At 45.2% G+C, this 21,076-nt stretch overlaps 1 protein-coding gene across 14 annotated transcripts in view; it reads left to right on the top strand.

Moving 5' to 3' along the window:
• The first annotated feature begins 4,325 nt into the window (after positions 1-4,325).
• The window catches only part of PTPRF (protein tyrosine phosphatase receptor type F), a 398,994-nt gene continuing 382,243 nt past the window's right edge, over positions 4,326-21,076 (top strand). For 9 of the 14 annotated variants that reach the window (XM_057416581.1, XM_057416564.1, XM_057416547.1 and 6 more), the window contains exon 1: positions 4,327-4,488. The gene's annotated coding sequence lies outside the window, so the exon portion shown is untranslated. Of the gene's footprint in view, positions 4,489-21,076 lie in introns of all 14 variants that reach the window. The other 5 variants (XM_057416512.1, XM_057416531.1, XM_057416501.1 and 2 more) reach the window with 2 other exon arrangements.

Here is a 21,076-nt window from a genome sequence, read left to right as displayed (position 1 = left end):
CTCTGCCACCAGCTCCTGATGTTAGCTCAGTCAATTAGCTTCTGTATCTGGTTTTCATCTCTAAAAGGGGGACAGTAGTAATTTCCTACCTCACAGAAGTCCTGTGAGGACAAATATATTAGCTTAGGAAGAGTTTAAATACTAGTACAATTAGTGCTCCTCTTCATCCCTTTCACAGCCTGTGTTTTGCAGACTGGAAGCTTGGGGTCTGCCAAACTGTAAAGGATCAGAGCTGAAGACCACCAGAGCAATTCTCAGACTGGCTGAGCACAGATGTCATTGCCATAAACACCAGAAAAACACAGCTCCTCAGGGACCTGATAGCAGTGCAAGGAAACGCAGAGGGGAGCAGAGACCACTCCAGTGGCAGACTCTCTGTATTTTCTATATTGTTTGCTTGCACTTACATGTGCATCATGTATTTTAGTTTTGCCGTTACCATTCATTTGGGGTTAGAAAAGGAGAGTGAGCTGGTATTTCTGGGACTCGAACACATGGAGACCATGCTGCAAAGAATAATTACTCATCCATAAATCTTTTCTGAACAAGTGATTGCATTTTGGGAAGAGTCTTCCATGAGCCAGTAGCCATTAGTACTCCAGACTTTGTCCCTTAGCAGGAGGTCATTTCAATTTTGGTCTTGGTGACCAGCATTCCCAGGGCCTTTCTCTAGCACATTTTATTCAGTCAGGAGCAGAAAACTTTTCCCATTTAACAATACCCAAAATATATTTACGCACCAGGAACAAATTGTCAGGTGCTGCTTTTTGTTTTGGTTGGTTTATTGTATTTCCTCCCCCCCCCCCCCCCCCCCCCCCCCGAGGTAAACAAACTATGAGAATTATTACGCATGCTTACATACTCTGTAGGATCTCTAAGGCATCAATCAAGAGGGTATTCTCTGTGCTAAGCACTATGCAAAGCCACAGTAAGGGAAAGCACGTATCCTGACCAGATCTGGTCAGGCAACTGAGACAAATGATGCAGAAAGGGAAAGATGCCTGTACCTACTCTCCAGGAACAGAAATCTTAAGGGCCTTGGCCAGGAAACAGAAGCAAACACTGCTTTAGCTTCGTGACTGTGCTTTTATTACAACACCAACTTCTATTTCTTCTCTCAAGCACAAGCTTTAGTAAAGCAAAATTAAGGTCAAGTTGTTATCCTCAGCTGCAAGATTCTCCAGTCCAGAGAACCTAGTGCTGCACATGAGGAAGCATCAGGGCTGTCTCTCCAAGGCTGCAGTTCCTTCAATTGGAGAAGAACAGAAATGGGCAACACAGATTATTTTTTATTATTATTATTTGGAGCATAACAGAGCATTCCAATAATTCTGTCTTACAAAGGAAATGAAAGAGTCTTGGGGGTAATATTGAAAAAATGGTGGGCAGTCAGAGTCATGGCCATATGGTCCTCAAGCTGTGCTGTCAAGCAGATCTACAGATGGAGATGTATTATCTTACATGAGTACCAAGTTGAGCATTGCACCAGGCACTTGTGAATCAGACCAAGAGACCTGACGATACAATTGACAATTACTATAAAATCAGGTGAGAAAAAGTCATTGGCAAGAATACTCCCTCAGAAGAAAAAAAAAAAGCAGTTTGAGCAAGGACAGGCTCTGCAGTTTACAGATTCAATCCAGAGCATTTAGCAAGTTTAGCAACTCCTGAAATGAGAAGGGAAGTTGTTCTGACAAGTCTTAAAGAATTCAGAATGCCGGTCTTTTCATTTTATACTAGTTTATTATGTTAAAGGCAAGCAAACCACCTCCCACCATATCCACATGCTAGTTGGCTACCAAGTGGCACATATGACAAGACCATGGGTGTGCATGTTTGCTCTGAAGAGCTGGATCAAAGAGAATGAAGGGCTACCAAGAGCAGTGACTTCCACTGCAAATACACATGGAGACTTTGCTGTCTAAAAACCTTACTGCTGAAACTCCTGGGCGGGCTGGAGCCATGGGAGGTTCCAAGATGGCACAGGAGGGTGCCATATACAAACTGGTGGATCAGTCTCAGGGCTTGAGGACTCTTGTATGCCTCCTTCCAGAATACAGTGCTGGTGACAACATGCCAGTGTATCCTATCCTAAACAAACAGCTGAAGTGGATGCCTTTGCTTTGAAGAATGGTGCTCCACGACTGCAAAGTCCTAAGGCAGGTAAAGGGGTGTTACACTGGCCACCCCATATTCAGTAGAGCACAAAGCGCTAGTGCCTATTGGGCTCAAACTATTCATAGCCTTCCCACCTTTAACGTCACGAAAACACAGAGTGCACAGGGCAGTAGCAGAGTTTTGGGTGGTAGCTGTATGTGAAAACTCTTTGTTTTGTGATTCAGATGATTAATGGCTTACACCCATGGGACAATCATTTACCTGCAAGTCTTGGCTAGAAGCTCCAGGGCATCAAAAGTTTATGAGGCAGCTCTGTGTCAGTCACATGAATCCACATTTGTCAAGGTGTTCAGGAACCTGCATCTTTACGTGTCTAAAAATATCTTAAAAATCTGTCCTGCAGATTGGCCCAATGTTTCAGTGTCTTCACTCAAAAGTTTTTAAGCATCTGGCATGATTAGAAAAGGAGCTTTAAGCCACAGATCTTCCATTTTCAAGCAAACTTCAAAAACCTGCCACTTCCACATAAAATGAACAGGGTTCTGTTGACACGACCCACCTTAAAGGTGCCAATACAGCTGCTGTGCAAGCTGGGAGAACAGCTCTGGTGCCTCTGTGAATCCCTGCCTTAGAGCAGGGAACTCCGGGCTTCCCCATGGTCTTGTGCTCTGAAGCGTCCTGAAGCAGATCCAAATTTTAACACGGAGAGTGGAGCCCATGGGCACATTGGCAGTGCCGTGTGGCACTTGGCCAGCACCACTTACTCTGGGCTCCGCGGCCTCACTGTGTAATGCACAGAAGGGCTGTTTTGCAGCAACATTTGGATACTGAGCAGGAAGGAAAATATCCCCAGAACCAAAGGCTTTATGTGATGGAGCTTCCCGCCGTGTGGCAGGGGTGTAAGACCGGCTTTAGGTGTTCAGTTTGGGGCAGAGGCGAGTGATGTGCAAGGGACTGGGTGTTGCACTTGGGTGTGTGAAGCCCAGAGCTCCTTAGAGTGCTTGAGGCAACCACGCTGGGGCAGAGGAAGAACCTGTGCAAACTTTTTTGGCTCTTGCCACCACCCTGGCTAAATGGAGATGAGAGGACAATGCAAAAGATCCTCAAAGGAACACTGTTACCATGCACAAGCAGAATTCCTGCAGACCACGGGGGGACGGGAAGGGGGAACGGGACAGAAAAACTAACATGCGATGTTAAACGGCAGTGCCCCAGCACAGCGCGCAGAGGGGAACGGCAGCAGGGCAAGGTAGCCGAGCACCGTGGTGCTGCCTGTGCTGACGCAACCCCGGCTCGTAGGAAGGGTTGGGCAACGAGCCAAAGAGCACCAACACAATCCGTGCCGTTGACTAACTTAACCCTTCCACTATCAAAAAAGGCTGCAGGAAATCACGGAGTCGTAGGATTGCAGAACGGTTTGGGGACTGGAAGTAACTTAAAGGATCATTTAGTTCCAACTCCCCTGCTCAGTTTTGCTGTTTCTTAGCTCAGGGCCCTGGCCGGGCAAGAGGAAAGGGCTGGAGTACCGAGGCTGTTGAAGCAGCAGCGCTCGCTGACTGCACGGGCTGAAGCAGCTCCGAATAGCCGCGACACGGTCCAACCTATCACAAATCGCAACAGGTCTCAGCGTGGCGCTCACCCGCCGCCACAGACGGGGAGACCCGGCTCTGCTCTGCCTCCCGACGGGGGCTCCCTACACCGACCGGCTCCACCTCAGGTCTGACCGACACCCAACCGGCACAGCGACCGGGGCTTAGGAGCGGAGGGTCAGCGCACCCGTCCGAGAGGCGGCGGGGCTCGGCCCCTTCCCGCAGGCCGCCGACGGGGCAGGGCGGCGGGGGCCCCCAACTGGGTCCTTCCGGCTGCGGCAGCGGCGCCGAGAGAGCTCCCGCCCCGCCCCGCCGAGCCGCCCCCCGCCCACACCTGGCCGGGGCGGGCCCTGCCCGCGGGGTGCGGGCCGACTCGGCGGGCTGGGGCGGGCGGCGTCCTAGCGCAGGCCGCGGCGGAGCGGGGCGGAACGGAGCGGGGCTGTGTCCAGGAGCAGCGCCGCACCGCGCTGCGGGGCCGGAGAGCGGCAGCCGGGGGCCAGCGCAGCGCAGCGCAGGTGAGCCCGCGGGCGGCAGGTGGCGGCGGGGCGGGCTGGGCTGGGCTGGGCTGGGCTGGGTTGGGCTGGGCTGGCGACGGGGCGGGAGCGGCGCGCGGCCCCGGTGGGGGCGGGCTGGCGGCGGCGCGCGCGGAGCGCGGTCCCGCGCGGCGGCTGAGGCTGAGAGAGCGCTGCGGAGCGGAGGTGCCGGGCGGTCGGTGCGGAGCGGAGCGGGTTCTTGGCGGCGCCCGGAGGCAGCATGCGGGCGGCGGAGCCCCGGAGCCCCGGTAAGTGGCTCGGCTGCGGCGCTTTCTTCCCCTCTCGCTCGGCCCCGCGCCCAGCTCCCGGCGCGACGGGGTCGTCTCCCGGGAAGCCGCCAAACTCCACCGCCTGTTGAGCCCCGCGAATCGGCTCCTCTGAGCGCCGGCCCCACCGCTCGCCTCGGCGCCGGGTCCCCCGCGGTACCGGAGCCCTTCTGCCTTCCCGTCCTCCGGAGCCGCCACGCGGTGCCCGGCGGCTGCCGGCTGCGCCCCTGGGGCCTCCCCGGGTCGGCGGGGAGCAGCCAGGCACCTGCCGGCGCCGCGCCGCGGTGCCGGGGGCGCGGGACTCACCGCAGCGGCGTGACCTTCCCGGCTGGCTGCGGCGCTCGGGGCAGCCCCGGCCGGCGGGTCCCTCGCGGGGGGTTGGCGGGGCGGGGGCGCAGCGCCGAGCGCCGCGGGGCGTCCCGGGCGCGGCGCCTTCGCCGTGCGGGGACGGGAGGGGGGGAGGGGGCGCGGGGCGATCGGTAACGGCCCGAACCGTTTCCCCGCGGCTGGCGCTGGCCGTTCCACGCCGGGAGGAGGGAGGGCGCTGCAGCGGGGCGCGAGCCGGGTGGCGGCGGATCGCGTTTTCACCCCCCGGTGGGGCGAGCCGCCGCCTGGGAGAGCGCGGGGCTGCCGGGCGGCGGCGTCTTGGGTGGCGAGAACAAAGGGCCCCCGGCGGGAGCGGGCGGGGAGCTCCGCCGCCGCGCCCGGGGTGCCAGTTCCCAGAGTCGGGGCAGGGGGGTGTGTGTGGGGGTCACCCCTTTCTCCCCAGCCCGCCCTCCCTCCCCCGGGAGCGCGGCTGCAGCCTCCGCGGGGTCAGCTCCTGCCCCGCAGCCCCTCCGCAACCTGTTGGGCCGCCTGCCTCGCCGGTGCCCGGGGGTACCCGGGGGCGGGGAGGACGGGACGGGACGGGGGACAGTCTTTCCCTGCGGGAGCCCCGGGGTTGCCGGTCTCGCCGGGGTGGGCAGCCTGCGGCGAGCGGGAGGCGAGGCGGAAGGCGAACGCTGGAAACGGGTGTGTTTGCCCTCCCGGTGCTTTCGGCAGCTAGAAACTGTTAAGACCCAACTTCAAGCAGTTCAGATACGTGCCATAAATTAAATTTAATGGAAAAAAAAAGTATTTCCGCGCGATTAAAGAAAGATCTGTTCCCGCGGTCGTCTTGTGTGGATAAGATGTGCTGTGTTTCCAGGAGACTGACTGGGGCAGCTGCTTTAAAGCGTTTCGGAGTTTTGTGTTTATTTCAGATGTAACCAAATGAAGCTGTGTTGTCAGTATCAAATAAACTGTTCTCCTGTCAAGTGTAGAATTGAGCTATGAAAAGCGATTTATACTGAAGACAACTGGATAATCAAAGCTTCAGTTGAGTATTTGCTAGTTTAGAGATCTCTGAAGGCAGCTAACTTAAGCAGGGATGATGAGCAAATAGAGTTTCCTTATGGTGCTTGTATAACCACCTTTGTACATTTTTCAAGGTAAATGTTAGAGACATGACAAATTTAATTTGAGCTTACTGAGGTCCTCTGCTGCAAATGACTTGTCTCCGTGTCCGGTTACTGGGTCACTGTTTCAAGCCTGCCAGTGTGGCTTTGAAAATAGCTTTTAAAATAAAGTCCATTGCACTCCTTACGGTAATGCAGGAAATGCGTGGCTCATGAGAATGGTTTTATGGATGGAGCAAGTGTACTTTATTCTTGATTTTATTATTTCTGCCATGGTGGTTTGCTGTGGGGCTGAGGATGTAGGAGTGATAGATATCCGTACGTTGAAGCGCACAATCAGCAGTCTCAGCGTTGAAAAGTGTGAAGTAGAATTTGTGTGGCCGGTTTGTGATCTGAGTGTGTGGTGGGTGACAGTGTTGGATTAATTAAGTTCTCAGCCTCTGCCTTTAACCAGCCTTCTTAACATGCAGGTTTCTCAGCCTACGTCACTGGCATGAGTCCTGGTTGATGAAATAGGATGCAGCATGACCATACATGTGAAGGGGTTAAAACAGCTTATGGCCAAAGAGTTAATGCATCGCTTCGACTCAAGAGATTTTTATAATTCAGCTTAGTTAGAAATATTGCCATCTGCCCTTTTCTTTGAATGTGTGTGCCCATAAATACGTCTTGGATAAATACTGGTTGGGGCCGTTAGCAAAGTAGCAGAAGCCAGAGACAGTGTTTTATTCTCATGCATGTTGCCAGTGAAAATGTCACTTTCTGGGAGATTGCAGGCACAATGTAGGACAGCTTCTACTTCTTGTGGTTGTGGGTTGAGAGGTGTGCAGGTAATTTTAATTTAATTTTTTTTTCTAAACGAAGTCCTGCTTTTGGGAATGGGAGATAACAGTCATTGTCAGAAGCAGAGAAGACAGTCAAAGCTTGGGATTGTAAGGAGAAAGATCTAAGCTTGTGGGTAACAGAGAAGAAATGTTTTCCTCTTTGTGTCCACATAATGCAGGGCTGTGGGAAGATATACTTAATGAGGATGATTATTGCTGTGGCTTTCCATAAATCCACTTGTAATGGAGGCTTTGCACAGTTACTTCTGAATCTGTACATTTAAAAACTGCAAATAGCGATAATGGAGTTGGCTAATAGCAGACTGTCAAGTAAGTGCAATCCCTGTGATAATGTTCAGCCATAGATCTCCATTTAAGTATTACTTTTAAACAGAAAATGTTTCTTGTAGGTCATAGTATATGCAACTGGGAGGAAAACAACCCTGCAGATGTTGCCTGTTCTTGAATCGTAACTGTCTAGCTTTAATAGTGCAAGGGGTACTGTTTCTCTCCAGCTTTTTATCAGATAGCAGGAGAGCTATAAGTTGGTAAATCCATTTGATGTGAATTTAGATAGTAGAAAGGAATAATAGTAATCAGCTTTTAAAAACTGACTGAAGAGGTGTGCCCGAGCAGCACACTGTGGCTCTGTGCAAATTAAAGTTGGGACTTGTGCCTTCTGAAGGATTGCAAGCTTCCCTGTGAAGCACTGGAGTGAACTGAGCCATCAGGCGAGAGGCTGAGCTGATCTTGTTAGTAGTATTAACCAGGGCAAACCTTTCTGTTTCGGTGGGGTTTTTTCACTGTCTCTTAGAAGCCAGGGGTGAGAGTTAAATTACTCATTTGGGTTTGCAACCTATTAAATAAAAGGTGAAGGTAAGACAGTAGGGAAAATTTTTAATGTGCTGTCCTGGTACAAAAGGATGTGAAATCGATCGATCACCTATTATTTTCAAGTGAAGCACTCATAGTAGGTACTGGATGTTTTATTTAGTGTTTTGAATGAATGCAGTTTTAACTTGCGTAGCTAAGAAGTAGCATTTGAAGGAATCTGGCACGTGAGTTGCTTATGTTTACATTTGGAAGAATTAATTGAGAAATATTTGTGATTCTTACCAATCTTTAAAAGCAATGCATTGACTTTGGTCTTTCACACAGTTTGTGAGGGCTTCTCATGTGGATTTACTTTTACTGGTAATACGACCATATAAGTAAGCTTTGTTTCTACAGATCTTAGTGCGGTGCTCAAATCCAAAATGTATGCTTCCTTTCCAGTAAAAACTTGTAATTACATGGGGTGGTAGCGAACTGGAAAGTATTGCAAAACATATGTAAGAACACTGCCGTACAAACTCTAAAACTGACGAATGACTCACTGCGCCAGTGCTATATCAAATTCTATCTATACACAAGGTTTAAATGACAAGTTTACTTTAGGCAGGAAATATGCAATTTTCTTGTACTCTTTCTTCATCTAATGTCAAGTGAGCTTAATGAAATGGTACATGTGGGCATACAGGAGGCACCAGTTGTAGAGCTTTAATGAGCAAGGGGAACAAGCACTGCTTGGCTCTACTTGTGGAGATGATAGAGATGTAACTACTCTGTATATTTAAAACCAGGTTAACGCTACTGATGCATGTCTTGGTACATTTGTTTATCTTAATGTACCTCATCATGATTTGTTTATGTGCATTTACTGTTCTATTTTTTGTTTTCTATAGAAGAGGGTACTTGTGTTTTTAGCAGTATACATATTCATCTTTACATATTTGTATTGGTTGAGTTTCTAACTGGCATTTCAGAATTTTGGCAATATTTTTGTGAATATAAAATTCATATCGCTGCCAAAATGAAAATGGGATGATGTTCAGCGTGGGAAAGGGGCCTATGGTTGTAGGTTAAAGAGGAAAAGACAGCTTTCCACTGCAACAACACAGGTTTTATTCATAACGTTGACTTTGTAATTGTGATTTATTATGAGAAGCTTCATAGAGCTTTGGAGGGCCCCCTCAAAAAACCAAGGGCATGCAGCCAGGCAGTAACATCCTGTAGCTAGGAAGCCTGTGTGAGCTGGGAGGAGTGCAGAGAAGAGGAGAGTGGGGAAGACGGTGGGGTAGAGGTATCAGTTTTCCGTTGTTGCATTGTGGCTCACATCCATGTCTGTAATGCTGAGGTGCCTGACGAAACACCCATGGGGAGGCCTAGACTGCAGAGCTAAGGAGCCCAGTATCCATTCCACCCTTGGTGGAAGACTTCAAACTCTTCACAACCTTGTCTTTTAATTTCTAATTTAGCCATAATCCGTTCTGCCACAAAGTCTGTCAGTTGCTATCTTTTTGGGGCTGTGGGGAAGACATAGCACATGTCCTTGGTCTTCACCTTAATTGTTGATGAAAGATGTAGTGACCAGCACCTGCAAGTGGTTTGTACTCTCTGTAGGAGGGTCAGAGTCTCCTCTGGAAGTGAAAGGAGGCTGAGGAAAGGACACTTAATGTTGGTGAACGCACAGTGTATGTACACTTGTGCCTTGCTGGGGGGTGGGGGGGGGAAGGATGAAACAGGTCTTGCTCCTTCATGGATTCTGAGAACTTTTCTAAAGATCAAAAATACAGAGGTAAGTTAGGGTTTTCGGAGGAGAGGATGGAAGCAATATATATAAAAAGCCTGGTTGAGAGCAAAATTGACAAAAGCATTTCCTAATACCTGGGCTCAAGATTCAGAAGTAGCAGCTCTGTTTGGATGCTTTCATTAAGTGCAATTCACTGTATACCTGAAATACCGCAATACCATTAATCCGGGAAGGGACGGGTTGGTCCCACTCTTACTGTTGTCCTTCAGCAGGCATAGAAGCTTCCAGTTTGTAACCTGCCCAAAAGACATTTATTTCTTGGCACAAAATTTCAGCTGCAGCTGGCAAGTGGGTAAGTGCTTTCTTTCCAGTCTTACTGAGAAAGAGAGGAATTATTTAGGTTGGCACAAGAAGTTTATGGCTCGGAGTTGTCGGTTGAAATTGAACAGGGGAAAAATGTAAAGGGTGGGCAGGTGGCATTGCTCTTTCAAAAGCAGTGCTGGAAATCCTCATCACTCGAAACCAAACCAAACATGCATGTGCTTGACCGTGGTGAGGATTTATCTGTTGGCTTCATATGTTTCTTGTTTCTTTGTTTTTGGGTTGGGTTTTTTTTTCCCCCCATTTTTTTCCTCTTTTCTTCCCCTCCAAGTCTGGTGCTTGACACTGAATTGCATGTGTATACAAGGAATAACATCTGTTCTATTTTATGAGATCTACACAGCGCAGTTGCATTTTTATCCCTCCAGTGTATGGATTCTTCTCTTGTGTGTCATCCTCACTGCTGAAGGCAGCCGGGCACTTGAGCTTTGTAATACGTCTTCATTCTTCAGGAACAGGAAGTTATTCATGGGATGGTGCTTCATTCTTCAGTTAGATTTCCTCACAAAATTAGGTCTTACAGTGTTTTGGAAAAGCCATTATTTTTCTAGAGGTTTTTGTGAGTAGGGATGGAAGAAGGATGATTGTGTGGCTCTTTTCCTGCAGGAGTTTTGGTAATTGTTATATCAACAGGTTAGATTTTGTGCGTGAACCTAGATGTATTTGATAGGGTCGTCAGTTGGGAAGGTAAATGAGATCTGAGAAGTATGAAAAGGGCTAGCCTAGAGTTTAGATTTTAGGATTTTTGTTTATTTTTACTTGGCAGATATTGTGCTTTTGTTTTGTTTTGTGTTTTTTTTTTTTTTTTTTTTTTTTGTTTGTTTTTTTAACTTAGAAGGAGAACCATAAAAGTGGTCAAGAGGATCCTTTTGGACATGGTGTGTAAAGAATGTGTTGAGGTGATGTTTGCTTGGAAGACATGGGATTGGGGGAAAGGAGGAAAAAGTGACTTCTTGTTTATGGATGGAGTTGTTCCCTTCTTATAAAGTACTGTTTTCATCAAATACAAAAGACATTATGTTTGTTTTTGTATTATTAAGTAACATTAGTTTCACCAAATTTGATCGAAGGCCTGTTTATTACAGAATCAATAATAATTCTCTTATCTTAAGGAAAAACTTGTAATTTATGAATGTGCTGTCCATTGTATTTTAACTACTTGTAATACAGAATTTGCAAGATTACACAAATTGACTTGAAGATGCATGCAAAATCCAATAATACATTTTGCATGTCAAAGTTCGGTGAAATATGAAATATAATTACCATAAACAATGAAAATTAGCCCCTTAAACCTATGAACTAGAAGGCGTGGAAATAATTTTGTAATATATATTCTCACTGGGTTTGTCGAGACTGTTCTTGGGCACCACCAGAATTCCTTTACAGTCTTGGGTATTCTAATTTCTGTGTTGTTATGTGGTAAAAAAAAAAACCTCCAGTACTTGTAAACTTGTATTTAGCCTGAGGAGGAAGTGTGCATTTTTGAACATGTGTATAAGATACTGTCTCCTCTCCATAGCCTTGTTTCAGTAGCTTCCAATTAATGAAGTGCAGACTTGAAGAATTGCACCTAGTGTTTCAGCAGATTGTAGAGCTACTGCTTTAATTCTGCCTCCTGACACAAAGGTAGAATGGTAAACATTTTGGAGGACACCTTCAATATACTTGTAAGATGGAAGTCTGTCTATAGCAGAGTTGCTACTCTTGTTAGTTTGAGTTTTCTCTGGATTCTGCTACATCTTTGAACCCTGTAACCCTACTACTACACTTCCTGCTTGAGCGTAGTGTTAAGATAGAGTACTTTTTTGAGATTGTTTGGCTCAAAACCAGGCATTTCCATTAACCTAATTTCCTGAGATGTGTCCGGTTCCAGGGGGCTCATTTTAGCACAGGTCAGTAGGTGCCGAATCCTACTTCTTCATCCAGATAGGTCAAGACAGGGGGAGCTGGTGGGAGCCATGATTTTAACATGCTTTTTTAGCATGACCATGATTTAGCTTCTTTTTTTAGGTTGACTCAAAATGTGGCTTTCTGTTATTTGTAGCTGGATTTTGGATGAGTGTGGGCTCCTGCTGCCCCCACGTTCGAGTGGGCAGGTACCATCCTTTGCACAGAGATGTCTTCCTCCTGACAGCGAGCATCGCATTTGGTTTTTCTTTCTTTGCTGCTGACTTCCCTGGTTGTCTGGGTCTGCAGCTGAGGCCGTGATGGCAAGAGGCACCTCTCGCCTGCGTGCAGAAGTGCACAGAAGTGTAATGCGTGTCCCTGGTGATAAAACTCCATCAGCTCTATGGGAGCAGGCTGTTATTTCCGATAATTGCACTCGGCTCCTGCTATGTTTCTTACCTGAAGCTTTTTCTTTGTAAACAACATAATAATAAAGTGTGCTGCTATATTGTCTCTGTGCCAGCCTCTTGCTTATGCCTGTGGAAGAAGTAAGGAGCATAATTAATTACAAGAAGGGAAAGTTCTGAAGGATTGCATGGCAGCAGGCTGTCATGCTCTTCTAGTGATCCCTCAGCCTGCTGTCAGGAAGCTGGGCATCCTTTAAGAATAGTATTTTACTAAAAAGTGATCAAAGGCATCTTCACTGGCCCAAACCAGCTAGATAGATGGGCAGACATTTGCCTTAAAATGACTTGCATGGAATTACGGGGATCAGCAACTTGACTGCAGTGACGAAAAATGCCTTTAATACACTAAAAAATCATCCATTGTATTTTGTTTGTTTAGATCATTAGGTGTTCAGGGCAGGCACCATGAATTGTACGTGAATTGTATTGTTAAAGAATACATTGAACAGCAGTTATGTTGCTGAAAAACAATTGTAAATGCAGGTTTGAATTAGGAATGTATTTTTTTTTCCTTATTAATCTTTGAAGAGTTGTGCTTTGAAGACCAGTGAATATTTGATGCCCTTAAACATTATCTACAAGGAGGAGGTGAAGGATCTCCTGACCTCCTGTTTTGCTTCTCTTTCTTTTCCTTTGAGCTGAGACTTTTATTGTATGGGGATTTTTTTGGATGTTACAATGAATGCAGATGTTCTGGTTTTGCCATCTAGGTGATAGGAGTAATAGGATGGGGTGACACAACTGTGTAGGTTATAAACGAAGGGTGAGCTCTCAGATACTGGCTTTCTTTGTATCTGAAGTGAGTTAACAGCCTCTTGTATTCTTGTTGCACAGTGTAATTAAAATAAACACTATAATGCTAATCATTTATACATTTCTGCCTGTGGGTGAAGTTTTAAATTAGAAGTAGCTATACTTGGGTGGAAGTGGATTTATTTATATATTTTTATTGTAATGTTGCCTGTTTCCACTCTAGTAATATTTCAGTGAGAGCGCATTAAAAATATTGCCAGGCAGCTTTGTTTTTGTTTTTATTACCTAATTGTATATTCTGGTAACGATGTAATTATTGCTTTTAACAAAAACTGCCTGACTTGAGTGTTTAATTCCATCAGACTCAAGCAGTCACTGATGAGGTGATGAATGATAGGTTATATGGAGAAGTGGATTTGCAATTATTTGTTGCTTTGGGAGAAAAAAAAATAGAAAAGGAGGATGTTCTGTTTCTGTCCGGTGACTAATGTTGAAAATCAAAGCAGCGCACCAGATGTTTTTTCTAATGAATGTGGTTCAAGGCCTCTTTTGTATGGAGGAGGGTTTCGGCTGAGTTCGTCTCTTGGCTTTGAAGTTTCTCTTGCTTGTTAATGCAGCACTCCTCTAAATCTCATGCTTAGGACTTCTCCATTGATGGGAGAAGTGAGAGACCCTTCGTGCATCTTGCGGATCCTTGTTCACAGGAGGTGGAGGGGCAACAGCGTTTTTACAGTGTGAGCTGAGCACTTCCATTCACTTGTGTTTATTTCACTGAATTCAAACAAGAGTAAGTGTTTTGCTTTATTTGTTGATGTCTGATTAGGAATTAGTGGAAGAAACTGAATCGCTGGTGTGATTAACGGTTGGTTTTGTTTCTGATGTATGAAAGGACTCATTGTCTGAGGCTTTTCCTCCATTGCACTCTGCCTAATCCTGCTGAAATCACACTAACGATGGCAGCGGTTGAGGCTCCTCTTGCGTTCCTGATTATGTAATCATACAGCTGGAAAAATTTCCTCTTCCAAGGGATGGTTGCTGCTTCTTCTGAATCTGCTGTCACATCGTAGGGATCTTGACTAACAAGGTGGGCATTAGTTTGGGGGGCGTCTGTGGGGTAGAGGATGGCTAATAGGAAATCTGCAAACTGTTCTAATTTGTGCTATGTTTGGGTTTCAAATCTAGGCCTGGTGGTTGTGTTAACACTATTGCCTGACTCTTTGCAACCATGACTAAAGAAAGTGAGCTGCCTCATTCTAACTTTTAATTCCTCCCAAATTCTTGTTAGATCAACTTTCTGTACCTACTGATACAGTACTTGTGCATGGAGGAACGTTGGAATTGCTCAGCGTATGCTTTCAAAAGCAATTTTAGCAGTTTGAGGTGCATAGAAATGAAGACATTTTTAAAGTACATGGCAAGAAATTCTAGTAGTCATGACTGCTCCTCTTTCAGTAAAACCCTGGAAGAAACATAATACCCCACCCCATGAACACTAGCCTTTCTTTTCCTCTGAATCGAGTTGTCATTCCAAGGTCTTGGAGTGATTTAAAAATATAAAGTAAACTCCCCTGAGGAATCTATTAAAAATTACTTGGTTCACTGAACATTCAGTGCACGTTCAGTCTTGGAATCCATTACATGCCCGTAGAAAGACTCTAAAAATCCTCTCTGATGAAGTTGGTCAGAGTTGTGTCCGTTTGGCAGGTGGGTGTGAGGGAATTTCATTGCTTTATTTTCAAAACAGAAGTGTGCAGAATTAATATTGATTTTTATTGTAGCTATCTGCTACTGCCACTGTACCCAGGGGTCGTATGTAAGCTCTGCTTTTGTGGTGGCAGCTTTCCCTGTTCCTTTAGTTGAAGGCTGTAGTTGTGGAGCTCTGGATATAATTGGGAAATGCTGGATTTTTTTTTTTTTCCTCCTTTGAATTAAATTTGTAAAGCTTTATTACCTAGAATTAAATTCTTATCAGGTTGAAATGGTGCATAAATTCTTGTTGAATGGAGACAAATGCTATTAGAAATCAGTGAAACTAAGCTGTGTTTTAATCCTAGATTTATTTTCATTTCCATTGTGGTACGCTGAAAACACTTGGCATCTACTTTGTCCATCTGCCTTGGTATTTTCTTTTTCTGATAATTTTTAAAGGTTAAGTTTGGGAGAGACACCGTGTTAGATTCCCACTTACAGTGCTGCTCTGTGCTGTGACATGGGTTATATTTCCGGGTACCTGGTATAGGTGTTGTCAGTTCCCATCAGCATGTGCTGCCTTTGTGTGCTGAAGAGAGTTGTCATGTTATTCAGCAAAAATATTTCTTTTGGAAGAACTTTCTCACTCTTTCAGGTCATGATGGAGAACTGCTATGTCTGATCTGTAGGCTTTCGTATGCAAATATTCATAGTCGCTCCGAGCATGGTAATTTTTCAGAGCCTAAAGTCAGGTAAGGACTTAATGAAAGCACAAATAATGGGCGATCCCTCCGGATATGCAAGTTTATTTGATTAACCCACCTGACCTGCAGCATTTGAGAGCAGTTAAATATTTGGACAGTCAGCAGTCCCGCTGGTCGTGTTTCATTAGGTGATGGCCTTCTCCCTTTGGAGTTTACTCTGTTTTGCTGGTGTTGCCAAGTCTCGTGTGATCTCGAAAGGGAACTGTGTGTGGGGGGCACGGCAGGTGCTTTTGGGGGTGTCACTGAGCCAGGCTCCCAGGAGGAGCTGGGGATGCATGTTGCTGCAGCAGCATCATCTGCAGTGGGTAGGGAATTGGAAGCAAGGGAGAAAATTGTTAATTGCGATTGTCAACACCGTAAAGGTTAGCGGGTAGATAAAGTTACTAACCTAAGCAGAAATAGCAACGCTGCCCTGAAAAGTGTAAAAGACTTGTCAAAACCTAATCTAATCTCCTGCATTAACTGTACATTGCAATAATGAATAAATGAAATTCCAGCAAGCTGAGATGGCCCAATTTTAATAACTTATCAAAAAATCAAAATGAGGCATTGCACTGGAAGAGGCATATCACGGTTCTCCAAATTTCTTTCTACAGAATCGGTTTTAATTTTATGCGAGCGTACACTAATGGTTTAAAAACTCATTTGTCTCCTTGTCAGCAGCTTGACCAGGATTTTAATACAAAGGACATGGTTTTATCTTGAACCGGTCTTGTGTTTCAATGGGTGTTGCAGCCAGCTAGAAAATTATTTAACTTTTTAAGTGCTGTGGTTTTGATGCAGTGAAAACTGTATTTTACTGGAAGTAAAATGTATGTAAAACCGGTGGCACTTTCAATTGTTGTATTTCCATTTAGATCCAAGGGGAGGGGAGCTGAAGCACTCAGTTCTGCCCATTTTCTGAAGATCTGTGGTAACTCCTTGTATTATAGCTAGGTAAAATTGCTATTCTTGCCAAAATCTGAGGAAGGTGAGGAGGAAATAACTGCTGCTTTTTTAACTTGGTGCATTTCTGGATGCATTAGTGAAGCTGGTAGAAATGTGGCCAGTAAGTTTCGTGGGAGAAAAAGCTAGTACAAGGGGGAGAAAACCCTCCTGAGATTCAAATGTGATTTTAAAAATGTTGGTAGTACCTTTTTGTCTTTTCTGGCAAGGAAAGAGCATGATTATTATGTGGTTTTGTCATACAGGTTTGTGAGTGACTAGACAGGATTCAGTTCTGAATTCCTGACTTTGGAGTGTCCAAATTGCACATAATTAACTTAAAAGTGAGTTTTTAGAGACCCAAATGCTTCACAGGAAAATTAATGAGAAAGCTAGTGTAATGTTCTCCTCTTTTCAGTATGGTTTTCTCACCTGAAATTACTGAGTTATAAATATTTGAAATAAAAATTAGTTCCTCAGCTTTGATTCTGAAATGAGCTATGAGCAACCGTTCTCCTGTATTTGTGGTCTCAAAGTGAAAAATGTTTTGATTAATAGAGCTGCTACATTAGTTTTTATGGTAGTTTGCTGTGACACATGTAGTTTCTAGCTGTGCTTAAAAGATGTAAGTTTGGCAGACTTTCTGCTGTATTTCTTCACCTAACTGCAGTATGGGTTTGCATATAATGTTGTTGATGAAATTGTTTTTTTGCGTGATTGCTAAAGCATCTCTGAATGGGTAAAAAGCCCTTTTTTGGACCAAAGGGTTTGTGGTTTGGTATCGGTTGTGTGTGGGATTTTGGGTGCTGCTGTTAGAGGGGGCCTCTGCGGCGTTGCTCTCTGTTTGCCTGGGTTAATGCATTTGTCTGAGCCATCGGAAAGGAGAACAAAATAGTTTGGCTTGGTGTGAAATAACTTGCACGGCTCGGTTTTGCAGTGCTGTCTTTTGTGTGTGCCTACGTGAGGCGCAAATGTGCTTGCAAGGGTGGCCTTCTCCCATAATGGTGTGGTGGAGGGGTTTGCATTGTCGCTTTGGTCGGGGTTCAGGAATGCTGGAGGGGATGACACTGGGTGTTTGTCAGGTTGTCAGCCTGCCTTCTGACGCTGTGAGACCTTCTCAGAAGGGTTGTCTTGCTAATAACCAATGTGGTAAGTGGAAATGAATGATATCAGAGGAGATTTAAGGTAAAGGCAAGTAGTCACTGTGAAGGTAACTTCAGGAGACCAACCCAGTCTGGCTGCTGTGGGCTCAGTTTTCTGAGCACTGGCTGTGACCTTGGATGTACATGGGCAAGCTATGAGAGCTCGTGACAAGCTACAGAAAGCCTGAGTATGTGTGGCCTCTCGCTTTGTTTAATAGTGGATTTATTTTTTTCGAGGAGGGACAGAGGAGACGCCAAGAGTTCCCAGCTACAATGCTTTTCACATCTTCATTTGAAAGTGTTTTAAGCAAGGGACATCAGAAGCTGAGATACAAAGCAACCTTTTGAAGTTAAAAGTGGGTCTGCATGAAAATGAACTACTTGTCTGTGAAAAGAGTCAAGTGTGAAAGGATAGGATGGTTTCGCTAAATGAATTTGATAGTCTGAATAAGTGTGGCGAGGCAGAGAGGAGAATCTGGAAAGGTCAGGACTGAGCATGTGACTTGAGACGAGGCGGTGGAAAGACATGAAAGGAAATGCGTGGAAATACCTCGGTTTACTTTTTTCTGTTTTGTTGTTTTTTTTTTTAACTTAGAAGTGATTTATTTATTTTGGTAAAGGTGGTCATAAAAAGAGAACTTGAGAAGCTTGCTGTGGAGAAGTGGGGAATCTGATTCCTTTGGGATCTTGTACCTTTTTCGTTCAACTTTCGTGTGGTTTCGAATAGCTAAAAGATCAAAGCCTGGAGGAACTCCCTGTTACGTGTGCAGTCCCATTCGTAGGACTGCTCTTTCCTACATGCTCTGCAGTTGAGTGCTTCAGCAGCTTTTTGTCCCAAGTACAGGAGTTCTCATCATCACTGTCTCATTTTCAGTGATCTGTGTAACTTGCAGATTTTAACTCAGTTTGTGACATCTTTTCTAGGTCCCTGAGACTGCTTGAAAGGATATAATGTGTGACAGATGCTTTCAGTGTAGATAAATGGGAGATGATTGGCACTGGTAGCAGGAAACTGCCTGAACTTTTTGTATAAAGTGAGGAACTCCAGGTTGACTGTCACCACTCAGGGTGTGGTCTTGAGATCAGCAGTAGTTCCGTCAAACTATCAGCTCTGTACTTAGTAGTGATTAAAGAAAGTGTATAAAATCTGATGAAATGCTATGAAAAGAGTAAAGAATAAGATACAGAGCGTTATGCTATGTCTAAATCCATGGTTTGTCTGTATGTTAGATAGAGTTTCATCTCCTCTTTCATCTCAAGAAGCATATAGAGCAACTAAAAGTGTGGAGAAATGCAACATGAGTCATTGGAGATCTGGAATGGCTTCCATGCAACATGACTGGGGAAGGTGTGATTGAAGAAGGATGTGACAGGGGTCTGTGGAATGACGAGAACTTGAGGGGGATTCGGCTATTTCATCTCCTAGTGTAAGAGCAAGGGAGAGTAAACTTTGTAGGAGCCAGGTTCAGACCGCATCAGGGGGAAGTGGTTATTCATGCAGGGTGATAAGCCTGTCTGACTCCTGGAAAAGGTCTTTTGGGGACTACACAGTGGATGACTCATTCCAGTCTAAGGAAACCCCTACCAGTGAAAGTATTGAAGGCTACAAAGGTGCTTGTGGAAAGTGCAGATACGCTTGTCCAGTTTCTGCTCTTCTCTAGGTCTGTGCTTACAGGCTGTGTTGAAGACAGGGTATTAGGCTAGCAGGACCTGTGGTGTGACCCGGTGCATCCTTTTAATGTTCGTGTCCTGTGCTTTGCCATTAACTCCATGAACTTTGTATCCCCAGTTTGCTTAACATAGGGCACTCTGTCTGCAGTAAACCCTTTTCTGTGGAACTTATTTTCTTGAGTGAGAGCAATGAATAGATAAGCTGCAGCTGGCAAAGCTGAAAGCTAGAAGGAAGAGTTGCTGCTTTCCCCTTCCCAGTTGCTGTGCTTTACCTTCTGCTGTTTTGGTGTTGGGCCATCACACTGGAGCAGCAGAAAAATAACTTCAGGGGTAGGGGGAGAGCTGAATAGCTTTCTGTGGGTTAGTGGATTAAAGCAGTTAATAGGTGCAGTGAATGCCCAAGAGGATGGGACTGCACAGCTCTGGAGAAGGCAGTGAGGCATTCTCCTTTTTAGCACTAGCAACCCACGAGGTAGTTGGATGTCCCAGGGCACAGTGCACCCATCTCCCAGCTGCATGGTCTTTCTTCCCTCACTTATGCTGCCTTTGATGATTGCTAAAGCAACTTGTGGAAGGCTACAGCTCAGTAATACAAAAGAAAGCTAGGAAATTCTATTGCAGTCTTTACAGTTAGCAGCAGGCTTAGGACACAAATGGTGCTCGAGTAGGGCTCCATGCCAGCATTGGGTAAACGGCAGCAGTGCCCAGACAGGTGTGAGCAGTCCGTTTTGCAGAGGTGGCAACCTCTTTTGCAAAACCAGATTGCTTGCTGGTGTAAGTGTGGAGCTGCCTCCTCCAGTGTGGTGTGTAGAGACTGCTTCTCTCCTTGCTGTCCGAGATATGTAAGTGATGTCATTGTCTGCCCCTTGTATACTTGGGGTGCTCTGGAGTGAAGAGGGCATCTACGTCTGCAGGTGGGCAGAAGTTAAGTTACTTGCTTTGCATTGAATGAAAGAATAGGAAATGTTTTCCAAAAGCAACTTGAGGAAGGGAAAGTGATTGGAATTGGATCTGGAGCAGCATTTCTTCATTAGTGTCTGTGGGTGATAGCATTGGAGATATTGGCCCAGGGAATAGGAAAAAGCTCATTCTTCTGCTTCTGTGCAAGTGTAGTATATTCTGTTCTGTTAGAATGAGTGCTTTTGTGTCAAAAAAAAAAAAAAGAAAAAAGAAAATGCTGGTCAAAGCCTGAACATATTATTAGCATGTGCGAAATAGCGATGTTTGCAAATGTGCCCATTTGTTTAAAAAACAGATGGATCATGTCTTATGCCTCCTCTTTTTGACTTCAGACGACCCCCGCCAAGGGCTGTGGGAAGTTGTGATCTTCAGGGCTTTTTGTTTTTATTGGATAAGAGGCAAAAAAGGCCACTATACAAAATGGAAAAGAAATCTGTTTTTACTTGAAGGGAGTTTCCTTGTGAATGTCATAGACTCCTGTGAGCAATAACAGTGGAGGATAAAGGTTTGTGTTTGAATTCCTCTAAAAGAACTAACACTCAATCGATGGGGAAAGATGTATTTACTTAAAAAAACCATAATACAATATTAATGACTTCCAGCTATTCTGAAAATATCTTCATCTTTCTAGGTATGTCTTCCTACCTGAGCTGTTTCAGAAGAGATTTGCTCCACTGCCTCTATCTAGTGCTACATGTCAAAATAATTTTTCTTCCATGGACAGGCCAGCAAAATGTCATGTTGACTTTTTTCCATTATCATTTTAGTACGGGCAGGTCAGCAGCACTTTATGGAGGACTAGACAATTTCCCTGCTTTTGCAAGGCTCTGTAGATAGGCGTATGTGTGGCCTACTTTTCATCAGTAGTATTTTAGATTCTCACAAACTTAGATTTTGGTCTTTTTAAGCTTTACAGTTCATTTTTAAACCAGTGCTAACTCAGTGCCTCTAACTAGGTGAAGATTATGAATAGCTTTGCTATTCAGTACAGTTAATGCAGTGAAGCTCCTTCTGGAGTTATGCTATTAAATAATTCACTTATTTTCCTCAACTTCTTTTTCCGGTGGCCTAGCTTTTACAATCTTTACTAAAATGTT

The sequence above is a fragment of the Pezoporus wallicus genome, unplaced genomic scaffold (assembly GCF_028554395.1).
Source record: "Pezoporus wallicus isolate ANWC-B61680 ecotype Strahan unplaced genomic scaffold, APGP_CSIRO_Pwel_v1 contig_5908, whole genome shotgun sequence".
Lineage (NCBI taxonomy): Eukaryota > Metazoa > Chordata > Aves > Psittaciformes > Psittacidae > Pezoporus > Pezoporus wallicus.
This window is presented reverse-complemented; position numbering and strand designations above follow the sequence as displayed.